Here is a 26,696-nt window from a genome sequence, read left to right on the forward strand (position 1 = left end):
ATCAAAGAGCATGAATGACAAGCTTTACCATACAACTTACCCTAGTGCCACTGTCAGAGAGGAGATATTAAACTGAATGAACCATTGATTTGACACAGTATGGCCTTTTAAACTGTTCTGTGTCTTTATGTTTTTGCTCTCTTTGCCTTTTGTCATTGTTTTTGAATGTTCTATTATTTTCATTGTTTGATCCCATGGATCTTGTTTTATTTCAGGTTCACCTTTATCTCAGTGTCTTTAGTGTTTAACACAACAAATGCATTAAACAGTAAAACCATTCTAGGCTTCTAACATCAACAACAGGAAAAGCAGTAAAGCATTTAAGAACAATGAAATAAAAGCAGTGGGGGGAAAAATCCTGGGCTCAGTTGAAGCTTGGCTAGAAGCATGTTAGCCAGTCATGACGCCTATGCAGGACTGCTGAGGTGGTCAGGTTGGACACAGATGTGCTAGATTGTGGATGGACAGCAATTCTGTCCTCAAAATTTAGGCACATAGCATGAAAATGTTTCAACAGTTGGTAACCATGTAAGCCTGGAATGAGAAATGAAATCTAACCTTGATCATTGTTTTGAATATTTTAAAAGGAGTTTATCAGATAATTTTTTTTTTTGGTTGTTTAAAATGGATCTTGATTCACTTCTGCTCTTCTGTGGGATTGCATGCCTTAATCTTCCAGAATGCATCCTGAAGAGAGGATGGTTTAGGATAACTTGTATATTTCCAGTTGTTTTGTCAGTTTTATTATTGCAAGAAATACCCTGTGATATTTATATATGCCCACAGAGGCCCAGAGATGAAAAACAGGGCATCTTAATCTGTCTTTTAAATTTTTTTTTTTTTTCAACGTTTATTTATTTTTGGGACAGAGAGAGACAGAGCATGAACGGGGGAGGGGCAGAGAGAGAGGGAGACACAGAATCGGAAACAGGCTCCAGGCTCTGAGCCATCAGCCCAGAGCCCGACGCGGGGCTCGAACTCACGGACTGCGAGATCGTGACCTGGCTGAAGTCGGACGCTTAACCGACTGCGCCACCCAGGCGCCCCTTAATCTGTCTTTTAAAGTATATAATCAGAAAGTGTTTGAGAAGCTTGGCATAAATTATGAGCATTTTCAGTGAGTCATTGACAAAGTATCTTCAGCCACAAAATCCTGTGAAATTGAGTTTCATAATTGCATCACACTCCTTTGGTACCGTTGTTGGAGTCAGAATTCACTGGGGGAAACACAAACTTAATTGCCAAACTTTATCTCTCCTTCCTTCAGCACACCTGCAAAGTGCTTATCATAATGGGAATTATGCGTGTTCCAAGGAGAGGCTATCCTTGTGAATTAGCCAATTAGCCAGTGTTCCCTATCTTATCTTTCATTCCCAAGCCTATGAATTTTCTTTTCCAAGTACTGACACCATTTGTGAGCTTGTAAATTGAAATGTATGTATTTCTTTGCTTGACATCTCACCACTGCATAATATGACCTTCAGCTATGCTTTCAGGAAGTGATTATATATGTCTGGGTTTAAAAAAAAATCTGCATACTGGATGTGGAAACTGATTTTTTTTTTAAACAAATTTAAAAAAACCTCCCATCTCAGTGTTTCTTGGCACATGAAACAAGGTAGTTTTCAACAGAAATAAAAGAACACTGGAATGAAATTTGTACAAAGCATGTTTCTGAAAAGTCAGCACATTTGGCTGTCAATTATGGACAAAATCCATAATTGACCAGAGATAAAACACTGGTTCCTCCAGGGAGGAAGACTGTCGCATAGCAAGAATCCTGGCTGACCTAGAATATTTCAGTATATGGAGTGGAGGGGATCTCACTGCCAGAAAAGTCACCTGAGAATATTTTTTTTAAATACATTTGTTTGGTTTTTTCCATTGCAGATTTATTCTTGATTCATGGGTAAGAGTGTATTTGAAGATTTGTTGCAACCTTGAAACTCACTTTTCCTCTGTGTTCTGATGTGGGCTAGTGGAGGATGGGGCAACTTTATTTTATAGAGTTAACATGAGCAAGAAGAAACATTGTGCGAAACTTTGGTCTTAAGAATGACCATTTATGAAGTTAAATTGTTATATTTTCCCCAAAGTGCCAAGAAACTAAAGAATTTATGAGAAAAGCAGATTTCAGAGTAATTTTAAAATCTGTTGTCATTTTGGTGCACCTGGGTGGCTCAGTCAGTTAAGCTTCTGACTTCAGCTCCGGTCATGATCTCATGGATCATGAGTTTGAGCCCTGCGTATGGCTCTGTGCTGACAGTTCAGAGCCTGGAGTCTGCTTCAGATTCTGTCTGTGTCTCTCTCTGCCCCTCCCCCACTTGCACTCTGTGTCTCTTTCTCAAAAATAAATAAACGTTAAAAAAATTTTGAAAAAGGGCATCTGGGTGGCTTAGTCAGTTAAGCATCTGACTTTGGCTCAGGTCATGATCTCACAGTTGGTGGGTTTGAGCCCCGCGTCAGGCTCTTTGCTGACAGCTCAGAGCCTGGAGCCTGCTTTGGATTCTGTGTCTCCCTCTCTTTCTGCGCCTCCCTGCTCATGATCTGTCTCTCTCTGTCTCTCAAAAATAAATAAACATTTAAAAAAAAAGTCTAATGCCATTTCTTGAATCATGAAACGCTTTAGAATATTGGTGTTGACGTTTTGGGTTCACTTTCCTTCCTCCTTGTCCTCTGAGGCTGTGCATATGCAGCAGATGGACCAGATTGCAGCACAGCTGACCCATTAATTTTGACCATATTCATTATTAGAAACTTCCATTGGTTGTGCGGCAATTCACATCAGCCACAAAGATGGCCACAGTGAATGCATTTTCAGTACCTTATAGGCTATTCATTTATGGCACAAGAAACAAAGGTAAAATGTCAGTTAAGAATTCTGTTTGAGGAGGGATATAAATCAGCTTGAGCATAATTTTCGCACACCTAGTAAGTTTTTTTCATTAATCCTCTGGGTTCTTAAGCTCAGAGAAAGAATCTCAAAGGATCTTAGTAAATGTGAAATGTATTATAAGTAAAGGAATGGACCAGAGTTCATTCTTGTATGTGAAAGAATATAACTAATGACTTCTTTGTGTTTATTATTACTGGCTTGTTGATGGATTCCACCTAACAGTTTCTTAGTTTTCTGGAACAGACAAGTGAAGATCTCTTAAAGAATCAGAGTGATTTTTGTTGTATTAGTATAGTGATCTTCGTGGTAACACATACTTTCCTAAGTTTGTATTTGAGGATTTTAAGCAGTCAGTAAAGGCAGAAATTAAAGGAGAGAAAATCCAGAACAAGCTGTTCAAAACTCATCAGTAGGAAATTATGTAAACTTAATTAACTAGGGCACCCAGGGAAAGGCTATAGAGTATAATGAAATATTTTTGAAATGAGGCAAAGCAGCCAAACTAAAACAGGGTTAGTTGAAGTGTTTCCAAAAGGAAGGGAGGGAATATCCTCCCTGCCTAGGGAGCACTGCTTGACCTTGTGCCTTATTTTTGGCTGTGAAACTATGTGCCAGGATTCTCAGGAGGGGGTGGGTATACAAGGAGAGTGTGGAGTTGAGTAAACCAAAAAAGTAGCAAGTTCTGGCTTCCACTTTTTTTTTTTTTAATGTATTTATTTATTTTGAGAGAGAGCAAACAATCTGGGGAGGGGCAGAGAGAGAAAGAAGCCCAAGCAGGTTCTGCGCTGTCAGTGCAGAGCCAGACAAGGGATTAAACTCATGAACCGTGAGATCATGACCTGAGCCAAAATCGAGAGTCGGATGTTTAACTGACTGAGCCACCCTGACGCCCCTGGCTTGCACTTTTTATTGGATGATGCTCATGTAGTAAAATGGATTCTGAAATACAGACATTATGGTCTAGCTGCAAACCTCTGACCTCTCATTTACAAATGAGCCAAAATGATTAGCCAGGATTTAGAATAAATCTATAAATGTCAGGTCTAGGTACACCAGATGGAAAAAGACTGAAGGTTCTCTGTCTTGTGCTCAGATTCAGTTCAGTTTTTAAATTCCTACTTACATACTTTATTTTTTTTTAACTTTTAAGATTTTAATTATAGCTAGTTAATATAATAAACTAAACATTGGTTTCAGGTATACAATATAGTGATTCAATACTTCCATACAATACCTGGTGCTCATCACAAGTGCACTCCTTAATCCCCATCACCTATTTAACCCATTCCCCCACCCACCTCCTGTCTGGTAGCCATCAGTTTGTTCTCTATAGTTAAGATTCTGTTTTTGGGCACCTGGGTGGCTCAGTTGGTTAAGAGTCCGACTTTAGCTCAGGTCATGATCTCATGGTACATGGGTTCAGGCCCTGCGTCGGGCTCTGTGCTGACAGCTCAGAGGCTGGAGCCTGTTTCAGATTCTGTGTCTCCCTCTCTCTGCCCCTCCCCTGCTCTATCTCTCTTCCAATAAATAAATAAATAAATAATAAATAAATAAATAAAATTTAGTTAAGAGTCAGTTTCTTAATTTGTCTCTTTTTCTCACCTTTTTCTCCCTTTGCTCATTTGTTTCTTAAATTCCACATAAGAGTGAAATTGTATGGTACAGTAAAACCTTGTTTTGTGAGCATAATTCTTTCCTGAAACATGTATAATCCAAAGCACTTGTATATCAAGGCAAATTTCTCCATAAGAAATACTGGAAACTCAAATGATTCATTCCGCTATTCGTATAAATATGATTACAATACTGTAATATAATACAAAATACTAAAGAAAAGACAAAATATAAAGAAAAATAAATTAACCTGTACTTACCTTTGGAAACCTTCATGGCTGGTGTGAGGGAGACAAGAGAGAGGAGGGTTATTGTATAGGATGACTTTCACTGTCACTCACAGAATCACTGCTATCTACTGGCTCAATGGAATCTTTTTCTTTTTGTGCAACTTTAACAAGGAACCTATCCAATGACACTTGTTTTTGCCTTCTTTTGAGGATTTTGTGGAAATGTGACGTTGCATTGTCGTTAAAGAGATTCATCGCTCGCACTGCTACAGCCTTATTTGGGTGGCTCTTTTCTACAAAATTTTGCACTGTTTCCCACATTTTACACATCTCCCTAATCTCATTTGAAGTGAGGGATTCCTCTGCCTTTTTCTCATCCTCTGTAGTCCAGATGCAGACGTAGACTTCTAATAAAATCTTGCAATTTTGGCCACTTATATACCTCATTCATACTTCTCATTGTTTTCCTTCTTAACTTCCACTGGAATCATCTCCTTTTTCTTACTGCCTTTATTTTTAACCCTTTTCTGCATGGGGGCCATTGTCTACACTCCCTTGGATGTTGACTATAGTACAGTATTAATAAACTCTTGTCATATACTGAATTTAATATAAATGGCAATAAGGCAGCAGAGGAAAGGGTCTATATCTGCAGGCATCCTGACCTAGAATGAAGCAAAGCAATCACCCACAATCCTGCAGCATGCACACATGAGAGAAGAATCATTGGCTCAGTTGTGATCATGTGACGTTTGGCATCATGTACTACTCGCGTTGCAAGACATCACTCATTTATCAGTTAAAATTTGTTAGAAACATTTGCTTGTCTTGTGGAACACTCACAGAACAAGTTACTTGCAATCCAAGGTTTTACTGTATTTGTCTTTCTCTGATTGACTTATTTTGCTTAGAATTGTACTCTCTAGCTCTATCCCTATTGTAAATGGCAAGAGTTCATTTTTATGGATGAATAATACTCCATTGTGTGTACACGCACACACACACACACACACACCACATCTTCTTTATCCATTCATCAATCAATGGATACTTGGGCTCCTTCCATAATTTGACTATTGTAAATGATACATAGAGATGCATGTATCCCTTTGAATTAGTGTTTTTATATTCCTTGATTAAATGCCCAATAGTACGTATGATTGCTGGATCATTTTTTTAACTTTCTGAGGAACCTCCATACTGTTGCCACAGTAGCTTTATCAATTTGCATTCCAACCAACAGTGCACAAAGATTCCTTTTTCTCCATATCCTTACCAACACTTGTTTCTTGTGTTGTTGATTTTAGCCATTCTAACAGGTATGAGGTGATATTGTAGTTTTGATTCGCATTTCCCTGTTGATGAGTGATGTTGAACATCTTTGCATGTGTCTATTGGCCATCTGGATGTCTTCTGTGTAGAAATGTCTGTTCATATCTTCTGCCCATTTTTTAATTGGATTATTTGTTTTTGGGGTGTTGAGTTGTATGAGTTCTTTATATATTTTGGATACTAATCTTTTATTGGATCCATCATTTGCAAATATCTTCTGTCACTCTGGGACATGCTCTGAGATGAGGGAATAACCTCCCCACTGTGTGTCCCAGGTGCTCTTCAGATTGCTGTTTCCACACTGTATGTCCACACGTTGTTTACCTTTCTTTTCTCTAAGATCAGGGCAATGCCCTCCTGGCTCTGTCCCAGCCATGCCCACTGACATTTAAAACACCAGGCTTTGGGGCGCCTGGGTGGCTCAGTCGGTTAGGTGTCCCACTTCGGCTCAGGTCATAATCTCACAGTTCTCGTGGGTTCGAGCCCTGCATTGCACTCTGTGCTGACAGCTTGGAGACTGGAGCCTGCTTCCGATTCTGTGTCTCCCTCTCTCTCTGCCCCTCCCCCACTTGTGCTCTGTCTCTCTCTGTCTCTCAAAAATAAATAAATGTAAAAATTAAAAATTTTTTTGAACACCAGGCTTTAAGGGGCACCTGGGTGGCTCAGTTGGTGACTTCGGCTCAGGTCATGATCTCACAGTTCCTGAGTTCAAGTCCTGCATTGGACTCTGTGCTGACAGCTCGGAGCACAGAGCCTGCTTCAGATTCTGTGTCTCCCTCTCTCTCTGCCCCTCCCCTACTTGCACTCTGTCTCTCTCAAAAATAAATAAACATTAAAACAACAGGCTTTAAGCCCTGCTGGTTGCAAGAAGTCACGAAATTTGGGCCCTCTCACTTTCCAAGCCAACTGCTATGGGGATTCTTTTTCCTGTGTGCTCTCCTGTGTGTCAGTCTGTCTCTTGCCCTTCTCTATGACCACGGCTCCCTCCCCACCACAGCAGCCATGGTCTGTTTCCCCCAAACTGTGTCTCCACACTTGCTACCTTCTTCATTGTGGCCTCTTTTCTACCTCTACTTGTGGAGTTTGTTCTGCCACTCTTCAAGTCAATTTCTGGGGTATTTAGGATACGATAGTTACCTAGATATATTTGTGTGGGAGGTGAACCTAGGGTTCTCCTACTCCACCATCAATCTTTCCCAGTTCAATTTTTATAAATACCTGTTAGCTACCTATTAGAGGTGTTGTCCTAATGCTGCATAGGACACATAGATGAGTAAGGTATTCATTCCATTGCCCTTTAAAAGCTTATGATCTGGGGGCATCTGGCTTGGCTCAGTCAGTAAAGCATGTGACTCTGCATCTCAGGGTTGTAAATTAGAGCACCATAACCATGCCAGGCAGTGATGCAAAATAATACTCCTATGTACAAAGCTCTTAAATATCTATCACTAGTCCTATCTTCTGTCTTGAACCCCAGATCTGAGTCGTCCACTGCTTGTTGGACCTCTCCCATCAACTCTTTTCCCTAATTTTAATATTCGTGATAAAATACATGTAACATAAAACTTAACAACCTTGCCCATTAAAAAAAATTATTTTAGGGAGAGCGCACGTGTGTGGGGGAGAAGGGCGGAGGGAAGGAGGGATGGAGGGAGGGAGAGAGACAGAGAGAGACAGAGAGAGAGAGAATCAAGCAGTCTCCACACTCCATGCAGAGCCCAACGGAGGACTCAGTCCCTCTATAGGGCTTGATCCCATGACTCTGTAATCATGACCTGAGCCAAAATCAAGAGTTGGACGCTCAACTGATGGAGCCACCCAGGCGCCCCCCCACCTTGACCATTTTTCAGTGTATGGTTCATTAATATTAAATACATTCATAATGTTGTACAACCATCACCACTGTCAATCTCTATGTGAATTTTAGGACAGCAACATGCCATTACTTACAATCACTGAACTGTTTTATAGTAAGCCCTCTTTGATATTTTTATACAAAATCTTTTTTTGAGATAATCCTCTCCAGCTTATTTGAATTTTAGGTAAATGGTAGGGTCTGATCGTTTAAGCCAATGTAAGGCTACACAGTGTTCTTTAAACCCTTAGGAAAAAAACAGTTACAGGATATAGGTTTTGGAAAATATAGTTCCTTTCTAGAGTAAAAGGGAGAAAAACCACATCCAAAAACCAGTTACCATGCCTTTTGACTTTCAAAAAAAAAAAAAAAAAAAAAAAAAAACCTAGTTGGAAAATAATCACCATTTGCCCTTAGAAAATAAAAGATTTTAAATCTGCTCTTGCCCCTCTGCCCCTGCCATTCTGCTCCTGTTTTCTCAATAATCTTATTTTTTGCTTTGCAAATGGATAGCTTAGGGGATTTTCTACCATAGTATATAACATATGCATGTAATATATAAGCTAGAAAATTAACCTAAGTCTTCACTGGCTACCTTTTTTTGTTTAAGGATACATAAATCATGATAACTTTAAAACTTTCTCATCTTCATAACCTTCATGAAACCTAGCATAGGCTTACTTTCCATAGCAGATGTTTTATAATTATTTCCTAATGAAATTTAAAAATTTCCATGCCCACTTTTACATGTCCAGTAATAGGCAGTATTTGAAGAAACCTTTTTTCACTTAGTTACTTTAATACATCTAGCCACTTAGTTTTCCCCCTTCTCTGTTCAAAGGAAGAGCACTTACTATATTTGTTAGTGATGATCACATTTTAAAATTTTCTAGACTCTGTTGAGTCATTTTGGTTAAAAAGTGAGAAGTTAATATTTTCCTATCAATATTTTCACTTATTTGAATCATCAAATGTCTTTTGGCCTTGAACTTGAGCTTGCTGCACTGTCTTTTTTTTTTAATCTTGCAGTTACTTATCTGAGTATTTACTTTGTGATACAGTATATGTAAGAAGTGATTTGCATCCCCTCTAGCAGGTAGAGTAAAATCAGATCTATCCTGGGAAAATGGTAGAGTGTTAGAGTCCAGCAATGGTTTCTTCCTTTGGGTTAAGCCTGACTACCCACAGACTTCACACTCACAGTTAGACAAGGTAAATCTTCATAGGGTTTGATGTGAAAGTTTAATCTTGCCAGCTTTCTCCTGAAGTTAGTCACTAATCTACTACAGAATATCATTTGCTCATAAAAGGCGACAACCACATCAGTTTTACATGATTAGTTTCCAGTAAGTTCCAAATTATGTGGATATTTACTACTATCTAATTGATATATTTAAGACAGGCTGTTAGCTATGAAGTCCAATTTGGCCATTTGAATTTTTTATTATAAGTTATTGCAAAATAGTTGATGGGCTCACTGCATGGTTGATCTAGTTTGGCTACAACAGCAGTGGGAAAAGGCAAAAATGAATGAGAAATTGTTCATTTTACCATGTTATAGAGCTCAGTACAAGAAACATACAATACCTCATTTTTTTGAAAGAACACATTTAAATACTTCCCATGAATATATTTAAGGTTATTCCTTAACATTCAAATAGAGATCATGTGTAGGTTGTTTTTCAAAGATGTGAATGACTCCTTTAAAATATGTGTGATGGTTCCTCATATGAGTGTCCAAGAATGGCTCATCCATGTGAAAACATGTTCTTGCCCCAAAATCAGAGGACTGAGGGACTTGCTGAGTGCATACTGACTGGGCGATCATTGCTTAAAGCTTGATTAAATCCTCTGGATCATAGAAAATCTCCAATTTTAGCAAAACCCAAGTGAATGTGGTTTTTGTCACTGAAGTTTGCTTTATCATGATTGCCACCAAGTATCACTTAACATCAATAACATGTGACAGTGTAAGAGAACTAAGTGTGTAGAAACTCTGTGCTGTAGAGATTTGAGGCCACTCCTCCAATTTGCTTGATGAATTTAAACATGTGTCACTCTTATCATAGGCTTATAGAAACAGTACCCTACCCAAATTCAAGCTATGTGTAGAGTCATAAAGGATTCCTTGTCCTTTTAGCATGGAATAATTCCAAACTCTTTATTTGCTATTTTTCTCTTTCCATATGAAATTGGATGTGTTAGTGCTTCTTGGAAAACTTGGTTCCAAGAAAAGTAACTCAGAAATGTGATAGCTCTTAGTGGTTAAAAGTGGTCAAGGGCACAAGCTTTGGAATTAGATCTGTGTTCAAGTCCCAACTCTGTCACTTCTGTAGTTTCAAAATGGTGCTAATTATAGTACCCAGCCTCATAAGATTATGGTAAAGATTAAATGAGATAATTACTGAAAAAACGCTTATCTGTTCAATCTGGCACAAAGTGAGTACTCAAGGCAGTTGTTACTGTTATAAATCATTGTTTCTTCATATAAAAACAGTATGCTTTTGCAAATTTTCAAAAATTTTGGAAATATTATAAAGAAACTCTTAATTGTTCCTATCACACTATGCCAGAGATAGTAATTGATATAGGATATGGCAGAATGTGTCCTTTTTAGAAAATAGCTGCATAGTATTCTCTCATGGGTACACCACAATTTATTTAACCAAATCCCTATTGTTGGACTATTCTATAAAAAAATAGATTTTCCTATTATTTGAGGATGAACATTTGTGTTTATATGTCTTTATATATATATTTGATTATTGCTTTAAAATAAATGCCCTTAAAGTAGAATTACTGAGTCAGTTGTTACAAGCATTGTAAAATTTTTGGCACAAATAGCCAAAATGCCCAATATAAAAGTTGTGCCAAAAACAGTATTGCCTTTCTAAACTTTGCCAATTTAATATATCAGAAATGGTCTTTTGTCATTTTTTTGCAGCCTTGTATAGTTTTGATTAATATTTTTGACGATTAATGCAATTGAATGTTTTCCTCCTATATTTAAGAATGTGTAAAGAAATTCCCATTTCTCTGTAATGATTTTTCTCAAACAGAACCTCAGCCATTCTAGTAATATTTCCTGTCCCAGAATAGTACACCATAGTTCCTAGGAAGAAAAGGGAAAATAGTTGTGTGTGTGTTCTAAGTAGAGGGCACCTTCTTTGATTGACTTGAATGTTAAGCCATGATAGGTAATGACAGTTGACTCCTAAACTGTGTTCAGTTACCCATCAACATGGATATGCTGTAACCTGTCATCTTTGGCTTATAGATCTCCCCAGGAATAATGTTCCGGGACAGTGAGCAAAAGAAATGTTTTCTGGGGAAAGAATCAGGACAAGAATGTTGTGATTTCAGACATCACAACTTTTCTCTACAGCAGTCTGTATCCAAGAGCAAATATGTGCCAGCCATGTAGATGAGTTGGGTATTTCTAGGAGTATATGTAACGGCTAGAATTGAGATTTCTGGTAACAAGCATGGGCTACTCTCAGATACCCATTTCTGGGCATCTCAGACTGAGAGATGACTTGACGAGGGATTGTTTCACACCCAGAGACTGGGAAACCTTTGTACTGGTTCATAGAGCTTTTCATTTTTCAGATTATTTCCTTCTGCCTGTTGGGACTTGTGTTTTCACAAGTTCCTACTCTCGTACCAGGGGAGTGAATAATTGAATTTAGACAGTTGGTTTTTGAGTTGGCTCACTCCTTTCCGTATGGAATTTCTATGGAAGAAATGGGTCTAAAAGGGAACATGCAGGGGAGACAACTCTGAATGCTTACGTGGATGCATATATACTTGTTCCCTTCGATACAGTGGAACCTATGTAAAAGGAAAGTACTGTCTAAAGAGGATAGTGTTCTGTATTTATACCATCATCTAGGTATATTTGCTATTGAATGTTTTTTATTACAGGTGTCAAGAAAGCAGGTTGGGTCAGAGCTCACTTAAATTAATAGGAGAAATACCTGTTCTTTTATAATACTTAAACTATGTGCTTGGAAATGGAGGCTTAAGAACTTAGATCCTTTAATATCTGTGATAAACTATGGCTATTCAAGGGTTAAGATGCATCTTGTTGGAAGTGATTTATTTATTTTCCATTAAAATTGACACCACTTTAGAATTTGCAATTTGAGGTCTATTTGGTTAAGACCTCATTTCCCATCCGATACTTTAAAATTGTTACTCTCTAAGCCAGGGAGATGACATTTTCTGGGCTGACGAATGATGGCTCTGTATCAAACCAGCAATGTCTAGTAACCTTCCAAGGGCTGTGTGGTTTTTAAGAGATTTATTATGCAGAGACAAGAAGCAAACATGTTCTATTTTATACTATGCAGGACCTAAGAATCGTACTTTACCATCAGGATTCGCTTGTACTGAGGCCTGGACAGAGAAGCTGGCTATTCATCATCCTGAGCTTTCCCAACCCTTGCTATGACCTTAGCCTCAAGAAAGACCCCGATACTCCCATCTCCTGGTTGCTTATGGTGTAAGTTCTAGACCTCTGATATGTAGACCTAGGAAGGAATGGTTGGTGATGGCGTAAAAACTGACATTATTATGAAAAGCAGGCAGGGAGTTTTGTGCCCTTTGTGAGGAAATTTTAAAAGTTTCTTATAGCCTAACTACAGTTGAGGGGAAAATCATAAATTAAAATAGCACTACCAACAACAAATAACTTCCCCCTTAACATATAGGTAGACCTTCCATATTGCAGATGGAAGGCACCTAAGAGATCATCCCCTTCATTGGACTGTACCATGGACGTCTCAATGTTATCCCTATAACCCTCAGACCTAGAGGAAAACCTTTCACAGGTAAGTACACAGTAATTATTAGCTGAAAATATAACTCAGTGATCTAGCTCTGTGATTACCATTTTTTCTTTGCCAAAGATCCTTTTAATAATTTTGTTTCCCGTGGCCTCCAACTTTTGAAAGATTTACAATTCTACATTGATTAAGTAATAATGCATTTGTTTCCTAATTTTATTAAAGCCGAGCAGGACTTCTGGTCAACATGAGAAAAATCATGGTTAGGACCATAACTCCAGCTCAGAAAAAAAAAAAAAAGATATGACATTTTATTTAGATGATGTAGCAAATAAGCTTTTTGAAATAAAATTAACATGTAGCCCAATATTACTTTCGTAGGTGGGGGTTCCTATGAGTCTGAGCAGACAGAAAATCAGTAATTTAGTCTCATCAACTCATTTTATTTTTATTTTTTTTTATAAATTTTTTTTTTCAACGTTTATTTATTTTTGGGACAGAGAGAGACAGAGCATGAACGGGGGAGGGGCAGAGAGAGAGGGAGACACAGAATCGGAAACAGGCTCCAGGCTCTGAGCCATCAGCCCAGAGCCTGACGCGGGGCTCGAACTCACGGACCGCGAGATCGAGACCTGGCTGAAGTCGGATGCTTAACCGACTGCGCCACCCAGGCGCCCCTCATCAACTCATTTTATAGATATACTTGGTAATGCTTCAGGACTAAGGATGCAGTGACTTGTCTGCAAAGCAGACTAATTGTTTCCCATTTTCCAGTTTAGACAATCTTGTTACAATGGATATATAGCCCAGACTTGAAAAAGATATTCTAGAATGAGGCCTTAGGTTCTTGTCTCTTTTTAAAGAATAGATACCATTTGGATTAGTGCTGACTGGAATAGGTTACAGATAGAATCCCATTTTAACAGATACTGTGTTATGTCATCACATATCCCCATGGTCTAGCTCACAGTTCATACTAATGTTTTATTGTTATGGACCATAAAATTCTACCAGGTTAAAAAAGTTTCATATGAATTGGCATCAGAGAGGACCCATTTTGTCTGTTAAAGGATATGGGTCCCAGAGGAGGGAATGGCTTGAAAGGGGATGTGTCATCAACTTGAGATTAGGCCAAGTGCAGCCATCATGGAGTGACTCTTGTGAATAGTGGGGTCAGTCTGTAAAACCTACAGAGAAAACCAGGAGTGAAACTGTGCAGTGAGACAAGGTCAAGGTTTGAGGTGGGTCAAGATTCTAATGTCCATGTTTTGCTTTTTTGCTCTTGTGAACATGTCAGCATGGTAATAGGTGGTCAATAAAATTTGACTGTCAAAATAATAATATTAATCAAAAATCCCTATGCATTTAGAGAATATAGAGGAAATCATGCAACAGGGAGAGAAATACCAAGATTTACCTGAAAGATGAAATTTTTACTGTTTTTTTATTTTGATTTTTAATGTTTTTTAAAATGTTTATTTTGAGAGAGAGAGAGAGAAGCAGGGAAAGGGCAGAGAGAGAAGGAGAGAGAGAATCCCTTCTGTGCTGTCAGTGCAGAGCCTCACATGGGGCTCAACCTTAAAAACTGAGACATCATGACCTCAGCCAAAATCAAGAGTCAGGTGCTTAACTGATCGAGCCACCCAGGCACTGCTATTTTTGTCATTTTAAAGATTTTATCAAGGTATAATTTATAGATAATAAGCACAGACTATTTTTTTGTTAACAAAAATTTGGGACAATTTTAGCTTTGAAAGGGACAGTATCTGACATTTACAATCATAATCCAGTTAGTGAAATGAACTTCTTAGAACTTGAACACAGTCATATGGATGTTAATTAGTATGACATAAAGGAATGTAACATGGTAAATTCTGGAGTCCTACAAAAGGAAAACCACTGAGCTTTTCAATGGAAGTTTTTATAATGGAGGCAAGCAGTAACTAATTCCAAAGCTTTTAAAAACTTGTTAAATTGTCTATGACAGTAAATTTCCATAATAATCTTTACCTTCTTCACCTCAGGAGGACAGGTAGTTTAGCTACGTTTAAAATACCCTATTTAGCTATCTACACATTCAATGCAATCCCAATCAAAATTACACCAGCATTCTTCTTGAAGCTAGAACAAGCAATCCTAAAATTTGTGTGGAACCACAAAAGACCCCGAATAGCCAAAGTAATATTGAAGAAGAAGACCAAAGTGGGAGGCATCACAATCCCAGACTTTAGCCTCTACTACAAAGCTGTCATCATCAAGACAGCATGGTATTGGTACAAAAACAGACACATAGACTAATGGAATAGAATAGAGACTCCAGAATTGGACCCACAAAAGTATGGCCAACTCATCTTTGACAAAGCAGGAAAGAATATCCAACGGAAAAAAGACAGTCTCTTTAACAAATGGTGCTGGGAGAACTGGACAGCAACATGCAGAAGAATGAAACTAGACCACTTTCTTACACCATTCACAAAAATAAACTCAAAATGGACAAAGGACCTGAAAGTGAGACAGGAAACCATCAAAACCCTAGAGGAGAAAGCAGGGAAAAACCTCTCTGACCTCAGCCGCAGCAACTTCTTACTCGACACATCTCCGAAGGCAAGGGAATTAAAAGCAAAAATGAACTACTGGGACCTCATGAAGACCAAAAGCTTCTGCACCTCAAAGGAAACAATCAACAAAACTAAAAGGCAACCAACAGAATAGGAAAAGATATTTGCAAATAACATATGGGACAAAGGGCTAGTATCCAAAATCTATAAAGAACTCACCAAACTCCACACCTGAAAAACAAATAATCCAGTGAAGAAATGAGCAGAAAACATGAATAGACACTTCTCTAAAGAAGACATCCGGATGGCCAACAGGTACATGAAAAGATGCTCAACGTCGCTCCTCATCAGGGAAATACAAATCAAAACCACGCTCAGATACTACCTCACACCAGTCAGAGTGGCTAAAATGAACAAATCAGGAGACTATAGATGCTGGAGAGGATGTGGAGAAACGGGAACCCTCTTGCCACTGTTGGTGGGAATGCAAACTGGTGCAGCCTGTCTGGAAAACAATGTGGAGGTTCCTCAAAAAATTAAAAGTAGATCTACCCTATGACCCAGCAATAGCACTGCTAGGAATTTACCCAAGGGATACAGGAGTGCTGATGTATAGGGGCACTTGTACCCCGATGTTTATAGCAGCACTTTCAATAATAGTCAAATTATGGAGAGAGCCTAAATGTCCATCAACTGATGAATGAATAAAGAAATTGTGGTTTGTATACACAAGGGAATACTACATGGCAATGAGAAAGAATGAAATATGGCCTTTTGTAACAACGTGGATGGAACTGGAGAGTGTTATGCTAAGTGAAATAAGTCATGCAGAGAAAGACAGATACCATATGTTTTCACTCTTATGTGGATCCTCAGAAACTTAACAGAAGACCATGGGGGAGGGGAAGGGAAAAAAAAAGTTAGAGAGGGAGGGAGGCAAACCATAAGAGACTCTCAAAAACTGAGAATAAACTGAGGGTTGATGGGGGGTGGGAGGGAGGGGAAAGTGGGTGATGGGCATTGAGGAGGGCACCTGTTGGGACGAGCACTGGGTGTTGTATGGAAACCAATTTGACAATAAATTTCATATTAAAAGAAAATAAAATCTCCTATTTAATTAACAAAGGAAAGGCATTCATTACTTGTTATAAATAGAAGAAGGTGCAAATGTTTGCAGAGTGGTATGGATCAGTTCCTCTCCCATCAGGCAGTCCCAACACAGTGAGAGGCATACCCTGCTCTTTGTTTTGACTACTTTATGTCCTGGTTTTAAGATCAGTAAAAGAACTAATGAAGTTGAAAGAATCAAAACATGTTTTCAGTTGGTTTGTACATCAGAACTCTTAAGAAATATCTTTAAAAACAGTCCAACATTAGGGGTCCCTGGGTGGCTCAGTGAATTAAGCATCTCGACTCCTGATTTAAGCTCAGGTCATGACCTCACCCTCTGTGAGTTTCAGCCCCACATCAGGCTCTGCCCTGACAGTGCAAGGCCTGCTTGGGATTCTCTGTCTCCTTCTTTCTCTGCCTCTCTCTCACTGTCTCAAAAATAAATAAACATTAAAAAATAAAATAAAATTAAAAAATTATGTTGGCATACATGGTTTTCCTAAAAAAAAAAAAAAATCTAACATTAACAGTAAGGAAGCGCATTTTTCACAGAGCTAGAACAAACAATCCTAAAATTTGTATGGAATCAGAAAAGACCCCAAATAGCCAAAGCAATCTTGAAAAAGAAAACCAAAGCAGGAGGCATCACAATCCTAGACTTCAAGCTGTATTACAAAGCCGTAATCATCAAGACAGTATGGTACTGACACAAAAACAGATACTCAGATCAATGGAACAGAAGAGAGAACCCAGACATGGACCCACAAATGTATGGCCAACTAATCTTTGACAAAGCAGGAAAGAATATCCAATGGAATAAAGACAGTCTCTTCAGCAAGTGGTGCTGGGAAAACTGGACAGCGATATGCAGAAAAATGAACCTGGACCACTTTATTACACCATACACAAAACTAAATTAAAAATGGATGAAAGACCTAAATGTAAAACAGTAAGCCATCAAAGTCCTCAAGGAGAAAGCAGGCAAAAACCTCTCTGACTTTGGCCCCAGCAACTTTTTACTCAACACGTCTCCAGAGGCAGGGGAAACAAAACAAAAATGAAATATTGGGACCTCATCAAAATAAGCTGCACAGCAAAGGAAACAATCAGTAAAACTAAAAGGCAACTGATGGAATGGGAGACAATATTTGCAAATGACATATCGGATAAAGGGTTAGTATCCAAAATCTATAAAGAATTTATCAAACTCAACACCCAAAAAACAAATAAGCCAGTGAAGAAATGGGCAAAAGACATGAATAGACACTTCTCCAAAGAAGACATCCAGATGGCAAACAGACACGTGAAAAAATGCTTATCAGTCATCATCAGGGAAATACAAATCAAAACCACGATGAGGTACCACCTCATACCTGTCAGAATGGCTAACATTAACAACTCAGGCAACAACAGATGTTGGCAAGGATGCAGAGAAAGAGGATCTCTTTTGCACTGCTGGTGGGAATGCAAACGGGTGCAGCCAGTTTTCCATACTGGAAAACAGTATGGAGGTTACTCAAAAAATTAAAAACAGAACTACCCTACGACCCAGCAGTTGCACTACTAGGTATTTATTCAAGGGATACAGGTATGCTGTTTTGAAGGAGCACATGCACCCCAATGTTTATAGCAGCACTACCAACAATAGCCAAAGTATGGAAAGAGCCCAAATGTCCATCGATGGATGAATGGATAAAGTGGTGTGTGTGTGTACACACACACATACACACACACACACAATGGAGTATTACTCAGCAATCAAAAAGAATGAAATCTTGCCATTTGCAGCTGTGTGGATAGAACTAGAGGGTATTATGCTAAGCGAAATTAGTCAGAGAAAGACAAATATCATATAACTTCACTCATATGAGGACTTTAAGATACAAAACAGATGAACATAAGGGAAGGGAAGCAAAAATAATATAAAAACAGGAGAGGGAAAAACATAAGTGACTCTTAAATATGGAGAACAAACAGTTGCTGGAGGGGTCGTGGGAGGGGGGGTGGGCTAAATGGGTAAGGGGCATTAAGAAATCTCCTTAAATCATTGTTGCATTATATGCTAAGTTGGATATAAATTTAAAAAAATAAAATGGTAAAAAAAACAGTGAGGAAGCAGTTTTTACATATAAGCAATTAATATGTGGTGGAATATTAAAAGATATTTTTAATGTTTCCCTGATAAGAATATGATCGATGTACCTTCATTAATACAATGAATGACTGACACAGTTAAAATTAAAACAAAGCTTCATGAGCTGAAATGATGGGACAGATCTTCAAAAGCTGACATTAAACAGAAATAAATATAATAATCCTGATTATGGATTCCAAAGATCAATTCTGGATAAAGAAGGTAGCATTTTATGGCAAAAGGATCCATGAAATTTTTTTAGCTATAAACTCACCATAAAGCAAAGTGGTAGAATGTAACCCCAAATGCTTCTATTAAGTTGCATTAAATAGGACCAGAACTTCAGTTTTGTGTTCCGTTCAGGGGATTACATTTTAAGGAGGACGTTAACCAACTGCAACATACTCAAAGGAAGGCAGCAAGGTGATGAGGAGACTGAAAAGGATAATATTTCCTTCCTGGGAGGAAAAACCTTAGAGATTATTTAATCTGGGACTCCAACTTTTGAGATGAGGAAACAGGCTCAGAGAGATGTGTCCTGAGTCACAGGACTAGAGAGGAGCAGACTAGTTTCCAAAAGCACCACATGATGAGATAGCAGGTGCCAGATTGTGACAGGCTTGTGTGGAAGAGGGCCCAGACATTTTTCATAGCTTGAAAAGGCAGAACCAAGACTAATGTTTGGAAGTTAAAGATTTGGATTAAAAATAGAAGGAGAAACTTTCTAGCGATTGCAGCTGCCTAAAATTGGAATAGCTTGCCTTGAAAAGCAGTGAGCTACCCATCACCAGATATGTTTAAGTAAGGGTTGGATAAGGTGTTAGGAACATTGAAGTGATTCCTTCTGTGCAGGAAAGGTTGGACCACACTAATTAATTATTATATAGCCTTGTTTAATTGCTAATAACAGCTAACATTTATTGGGTACTTATAGAGCACTATGCAGAGATAATGTATATGTATTATCTCTTTGATTCTTATAATACATGAGGAAGCTGAGGCCCAGAGAACCCCTTGTTTTGACTGAGGTCACATGGTTAGTAATGGATGAGGTGAGATTCAAATCCAGGCAGTCTGACTCCAGAACCAGTTTTGCAAACTTCTGTGCCACAGCTGATGCTTACATGCAGATCTCTGACTCATGTAAATATTAGATCTATTTAGATCCATTCTTTTATGACTTCTAGTATTCTTGAACAGAAGAAGTCTCTCAGTGAGAGGACCCAGTTTGCACTATGAGGGGAGGTCTGGTTTTTTTTTGGGTTTTAGGTATCATGAATATGCCTTTCAAGGACTTAACGAATATGGAGTCCTTGATAATAAATCCTCTGGACATTGCCAGCCGTTTGCAGTTGCTGAGCCATTTCAGTAATGGTAGATGGTACATTAAACTACCATTTATCCTTAAGAAACCTGTGTTTCAGAAGCTACTCACTTTACATATATATTTTTTTAGTTCCCCTTAGTAGGCATTATATTCGTCATATTATAGATGTGAAAGCTGCATGTCACATTTTGGGTTGGTTTGCCTTCAGCCCGACCTGAACTATTTTTTAATTAAACTTTATTTTAAGATAATTGTAGATTCACATGCAGTTGTAAGATATAATACAGAGATCCAATGTACCCTTTACCCAGTTTCCCCAATAATAACATCTTGCAAAAGTATAGTGCAATATCTCAACTGGGTATTGACATTAATACGTTCAAGATAAGCACCTCTCCATCACCATAAGGATCCATCTTCTTGCTCTTTTATAACCACCTTCTTCTTTCCTATTCTCTGTCTCTCTTCCCTGGCAACCACTAATCCATTCTCTACTTTTATAACTTTTGCCATTTTAAGAACCTCCTACAAATGGAATCACACCCTATGTAACCTTTTGGTTATTGGTGTTTTTCACTCAGTGTAATTCCTTGGATGTTCATCCAGGTTGTTGTATGTACCAATAGTTTTCTTATTGCCCAGTAATATTCCATGGTATAATACAACTTGTTTAACCACTACCTGTTAAAGGATATCTGGGCTGTTTTCAGTTTCCGGTTGCTACAAATAAAGCTTTGTAAACATTTGTGTAAAGGTTTTTGTGTGAACATAGGTTTTCATTTTTCTGGGGTAAATGCCCAGAAGTACAATTGGTAGGTTGTATGGTAGGGTTGTGTGTAGTTTTATAAGAAACTGCCTGTTTTCCAGAGTGTTGATACCATTTTACATTCTCATCAACAATGTATAAATAATCCAGTTTTTTTGCATCATTGCCAGCATTTAGTGTTGTTATTTTCTGTGTTAGTTCTTTTGAGAGATGTGTAGTGATACCTCACTGTGGTTTTAATTTACATTTCCCTAATGGCTCATGATGTTGAATGTCCTTTTATGTGCTTAAATGCCACCTGTGTATCCTCTTTGGTGAAATGTCTGTTCATATTTGTGCATTTGTTTTTTACTGTTAGGTTTTGAAAGAGCCTGGGCCTTTATAGGCCAACAATGTGCTGTTCATTCCTTTCACTTTCTGTCATTCATGTCTTGCCAGTACTCTGCTCTAGGAAACTCCTATAATCTGACTTGTGTGAGACTTCTTGTAGCCTGAGAAAGCCATGATTCCATCCTAAATAGGTGTAGAACAAAATACAGGTAATCTGAACTCACTGCTGCCTAGAAATCTTTATATATATTTCACATGTCATAAAATTAATTTATTTAAAGTGTACAGTTCAGTGATTTTTCGCATATTCACCAAATTATACACTGTGTAATTCCATAAAATTTTCATCACAGCAGAAAAGAAATCTTGTACCCGTTAGCAATCACTCCAGATTTCCCTATTGTCCCATACCCCCAGTCCCTGGAAACCCTAACCTACTTTCTGTCTCTGTAGATTTGCCTGTTCTGGACATTTCATATAAATGGAATCATGGAATGTGTAGCCTTTTCTGTCCAGCTACTTTTAATTAGCATAATGTTTGTAAGATTCATCCATGTTGTAGCATATATCAGTGCTTCATTTTTATGGCTGAATAATATTCCATTGTATCAATATCCCACGTTTTTTTTTTTTTTAATTTTTTTTCAACGTTTATTTATTTTTGGGACAGAGAGAGACAGAGCATGAACGGGGGAGGGGCAGAGAGAGAGGGAGACACAGAATCGGAAACAGGCTCCAGGCTCTGAGCCATCAGCCCAGAGCCTGACGTGGGGCTCGAACTCACGGACCGCGAGATCGTGACCTGGCTGAAGTCGGACGCTTAACCGACTGCGCCACCCAGGCGCCCCAATATCCCACGTTTTTTAATCCATTCATCATTTGGTGGCTACTTAAATCGTTTCTACTTTTTGACTATTATGAATAATGATGCTGTGAACATTATGTTCAAGTTTTTGTGCAGATATATGTTTTCACTGAGTTATACCTAGAAATGAAAGTGCTGGATCATATGGTAACTCTGTGTTTAACTGTTTGAGGAACTATCAAACTGTTTTACATTTCCATCAGCAGTATGAGAGTTTGAATTCCTTCACACCCTCACCACCTCTTGTTATTTTTAATTATGACCCCTTGTTCTTGATTATTATCATTTTAATGGATGTGAGGTGGTCTGAAATTGTGGTTTTGATTTTCATTTCCCTAGTGACTAATGATGTTGAGCATTTTTACATGTGTGTATTGTCTATTTGTGTTTGTTTGGAGAAATATCTAATTCCAATCCTTTGCCCATTTTTAAATTGGATTATTTGTATTTTCATTTATATATTCAGGATGTTAGACCATCTATCAGATAGATGATTTGCAAATATTTTCTCTTGTTCTGTGGATTATATTATGACTTTCGTAATGGTGTCCTTTGAAGCACAAACATTAATTTTGAATAAGACCATTCTAACTATTTTTCCTTTGCATTAGGTATCTTAGCAGCTTTTAAATCAGTACTTTTTTACTCTTCAGTATTTTCTAAATGCCCTGCGCTCACAGCAAGCACCCACTCTCTTCCTAGTTCCTTTACGCAGAGATGAACTTCTTCCTACTTTCTGAGAAGGCTGAGATTATTTGCCATAAATTCCTCAACTATCGAAGTGTCTATGTATCTTCATTCTTCCTCCTGTCACCCCATTTGAAGTACAAACGTTTTGTTTTGGTTTTTTAAGATGAGTACCTCCACCTGGGCCATTCCATTCTCTCCTCTAGGACTTTGATTCAGTGGTTGGCCTCTCTTTCCCTCCAAGTATCAGTAATCTCTCCTCTGCTTTTCTTTTTCTACCCTCATACAATCTCAGGTCTCTGTTTCCTCTTTAAAGAAAAATATTAGGGGCAGAAACTTTCCCTAGTTTTAGTTTTCCTTTACCTACCAACCTCTTTGACTTTTTCCCTTACTTTCAATCTTGAGAGAGCTGTTTCACCTCATCTAAAATATTGCAGTAATTTTGTCAGTGATCTCTGTGTCCCTGGTCTCCCACTTTGACTCATCATATACACTTTTCATGAGTAAATCTTCTCAAAATGAAGTTCTTACCATCTAACTCTCTGGCCCCAAAACTTATGATGAGTCATTTAATACTGAGTTATCTATAAGACTCCCTAGCCTAATATTCAAAGTTCTTTGTAACATGTTTTCTCAACCGTGACAGGTCTGGACAACCCACTCATCCCTGAACACTGCTCCCCAGTCCTGCCTGGTGCCTGCTCTTCCAGAATGCCTGTCTTCCTTTGTCTTTTCCTATGAAAATTCTGTCTTTGCTCAAATGAGTTGAAGTTTATGGCACTCTCCAATCTTTAAATGCCTATCACATTGCAAACTGCTATGTGGACCTTATTATGCTGTATTTGTATTACAGCTTTCCAAAGTAGATTGTAAGCTCTTTGAAGGCAGAGACTAGTAGCTTGTCCATCTCTGGACCCTCTCCAGCAACTAGACAGGGCTTTATATCTAGTAGGTACTGAGTAAGTATCTCTAACTTGATTTGATTTCAAAACAAGAACCTGGGCACACATATCCCTGGAGAAAAATCTGGAAAAGATAAAGCAGAAAACATGAAGTATACAGAGATTGGTGAAGCTGAATAAGTAATTTATACTTTAGTTTTACAGTGAATCGGAACACAAGCTCAAAACTTCATTTTTTCTGAATGTCACTTTTGGCTTTTAAAACTAATCTGTGCACTGCAGATTGTATTCTTTATTTTCAAAACACTAAGGGTAAAAAAAAAAAAAAGTAGAACTAGTTGAGTAAAATTATGTAGAGTCACCTTATGTGACAAATTGTATCATCTGTACTGAATGAAGGCCCTAAAATTGTTATGAAGGATGTCATGTTCATCTCCCAATTTTGGAGAAAAGGAAGTAGCAAGTTGTAGGAACTTTGTGAACTGTAAAGTACTGCATATAAGTTGGCCTTTAAATTTAAAAATATTTCCTACAAAATATGGGTCAACTTATATGCTACTAGTTGATGGGCAGTGATGGTCTCTTAGCTGCCTCTTGAAGCCACTCTTAATGGATTTGTGGGTCATGAGATCAATATCATGATCAAATAATATGTCATCAAAGATAAGCCCAATCTCATATTTATATTAGAAAGCTTTATTAGGTTAACCTATATACTAGATTGTATTCATACCTCCATTATATGCATAGTGTTATTATCTCTATTAGGTATTTAGATAAGGTAAACTGATTAAACATTTACATGTTTGGGTAAGGTGACTGAGAAGTGATTTTGTTTTAATTTTTAGTCTCAATAGGAATGTGATATTCTTCTTTACTTTTATCTTTCCATTTTGGGATATTCAAATTGATTTCTAAACTGTAAGCTATTGAAAACTGGGAAACTGTTCCACATTTTTGTACAATCTAGTCCTAACAGAACTCCTTTAGTATTGTAATTATTCAGTAGTGCTAATAATGACAATCCCTATTATCTCTTGAGCGCTTAGGAAGGGCTAGACACTTTCCTCAATACTGCATGTTCATCATTTCTTTTAATTCTCAAAGCAGGCTTGTGAGATATTTTCTTCGCTTTTCAGAGGAGAAAATGAGGCTTCACTATTTTCTCAAGGTCATTGTATTACATAAGTGACTGAGCCAAGATTGGAACCCAGGCAGTCCGACTCCGGGGTCTAGGCTCCTAACTACACCATCTTCTTCAATAAATATGTATTCATTATGATGCTGATTAGAACCAAGCTGTGTACATGGCATATTTGCAGTGACATCCTGTCTATGTTTTTAATCTGTAATGTACCCAGGATACTATGAGCCCACAGCTGGTGTCCATTAATGATAGCGGTGTGAGAATAAAAAATAATTTCCAGAGCATCTTGGTTAAGAGGCATTACATAATTTTCATTATCCAGTGATCTTTAAATTATTGGGCTTAAAAGAGAGCTGTTACGGGGCGCCTGGGTGGCGCAGTCGGTTAAGCGTCCGACTTCAGCCAGGTCACGATCTCGCGGCCCGTGAGTTCGAGCCCCGCATCGGGCTCTGGGCTGATGGCTCAGAGCCTGGAGCCTGTTTCCGATTCTGTGTCTCCCCCTCTCTCTGCCCCTCCCCCGTTCATGCTCTGTCTCTCTCTGTCCCAAAAAAATAAATAAACATTGGAAAAAAAAAATTAAAAAAAAAAAAAAAGAGAGCTGTTATTTGGATATCTAAAGTAGTTTTTTCTGTTTCTAAAAGTTGTGTTTGAAATAGAAGGCAGTGGAAGTGCTTTCTGATACTTCAGTAGGTGTTTTTAAATTTTTATTTCTATAAAGTAGTTTCTCTACTTATGTCCATCTAAAGGGAGAGATAGAGGCAATGTTCCAATTTTCTTTATATCATCACTAAATTTATTAAATGAGAAAAATAAATATAATTTTAAAGTTTTGAAGGAAACTTTGTTTTATCTTCAGGTAAAAGTACTCCAGTTTTCTAATGCTACTTGCACTTTTTTCCTTCTCCCCGCTTCCCCCGCCCCGCCTTTTTTTTTTTTTTTTTTTTTTTTTTTGAGACAGAGGTGGGGAGGGGCAGATGGAGAGAGAGAATCTTAAGCAGGCTCCATACCCAGCATGAAACCAACACAGGGCTGTGTCTCAGGACAGTGAGATCATGACTTGAGCCAGAATCAAGAGTCAGAAGTTTAACAGACTGAGCCACCCAGGTCCCCCTTAATGCTACTTTTAAACACATTATGAGTATCAACACAAGGGAATACTATGTAGCTATTGAAAATAATGAGCTAGATAAATATGTTCTGACAAGGAAAGATGTCTATGATATGTTGTTAAGTAAAAAGAGCAAGCCCTAGACACATGTTCATTATTCTCTCTTAAGAGCCTATGAATATATAGAAATTACATATTTGGAAATTGATATAAACTTGATTGGAATGATGTACACCAAGCTGTCAACTATGGTTAACTCTGGGGGAAAAACCTGAGATTGAGGGAAGCAGTAAAGTAGGACTTTTTATTCTGTATATTTTTTCATTTGAAATTATATGTACATTTATTCCTATTTTGGTTAGATTGGGTTTTTCTTGCAAAACCTCTTCCCAAGTACAAAAGTGCAAAGATAATAAGGCAGTCCCATACACCCAGTCACCCAAAATGAAGAAATGTAAACATTTTTTTCATATTTTAGAAAATTTTAAAAATTAGAATCATAATAATTGATGTCTCCTATGTGTTCTTCCCAGTTCTATTCCTTTCTTTTCCTCCCTAAAGCCACCAACTGTCATCAATATCTAGCCATGTCAGTATTTTTAGATCTAGTAAAACATTTTACTACCATGTTACATTCCATAATAGAAATATATCACAGTTGGGGTGCCTGAGTGGCTCAGTCGGTTAAGTGTCTGACTTTGTGTCAGGCTCTATGCTTACAGCTCAGAACCTGGAGCCTGCTTCACATTCTGTGTCTCCCTCTCTCTCTCCCCCTCCCGGACTTGTGCTCTGTCTCTCTCTCAAAAATAAATAAACATTTGGGGCGCCTGGGTGGCGCAGTCGGTTAAGCGTCCAACTTCAGCCAGGTCACGATCTCGCGGTCCGTGAGTTCGAGCCCCGCGTCGGGCTCTGGGCTGATGGCTCAGAGCCTGGAGCCTGTTTCCGATTCTGTGTCTCCCTCTCTCTCTGCCCCTCCCCCGTTCATGCTCTGTCTCTCTCTGTCCCAAAAATAAATAAACGTTGAAAAAAAAAATTAAAAAAAAAAATA

At 38.1% G+C, this 26,696-nt stretch overlaps 2 protein-coding genes across 12 annotated transcripts in view; one reads left to right on the forward strand and one right to left on the reverse strand.

Annotated features, from left to right (window-relative positions):
• LOC123583643 overlaps positions 1-26,696 on the reverse strand; it is a 252,374-nt gene that overhangs the window by 123,217 nt on the left and 102,461 nt on the right. The window lies entirely within an intron of this gene.
• FRMD5 (FERM domain containing 5) overlaps positions 1-26,696 on the forward strand; it is a 321,525-nt gene that overhangs the window by 119,489 nt on the left and 175,340 nt on the right. Inside the window, exon 1 of one of the 11 annotated variants that reach the window (XM_045449922.1) lies at positions 12,093-12,759. The exons of the other annotated variants lie outside the window; for them this stretch is intronic. The gene's annotated coding sequence lies outside the window, so the exon portion shown is untranslated. Of the gene's footprint in view, positions 1-12,092; positions 12,760-26,696 lie in introns of those variants that run through there. 11 annotated transcript variants of the gene reach the window in all.

The sequence above is a fragment of the Leopardus geoffroyi genome, chromosome B3 (assembly GCF_018350155.1).
Source record: "Leopardus geoffroyi isolate Oge1 chromosome B3, O.geoffroyi_Oge1_pat1.0, whole genome shotgun sequence".
NCBI lineage: Eukaryota > Metazoa > Chordata > Mammalia > Carnivora > Felidae > Leopardus > Leopardus geoffroyi.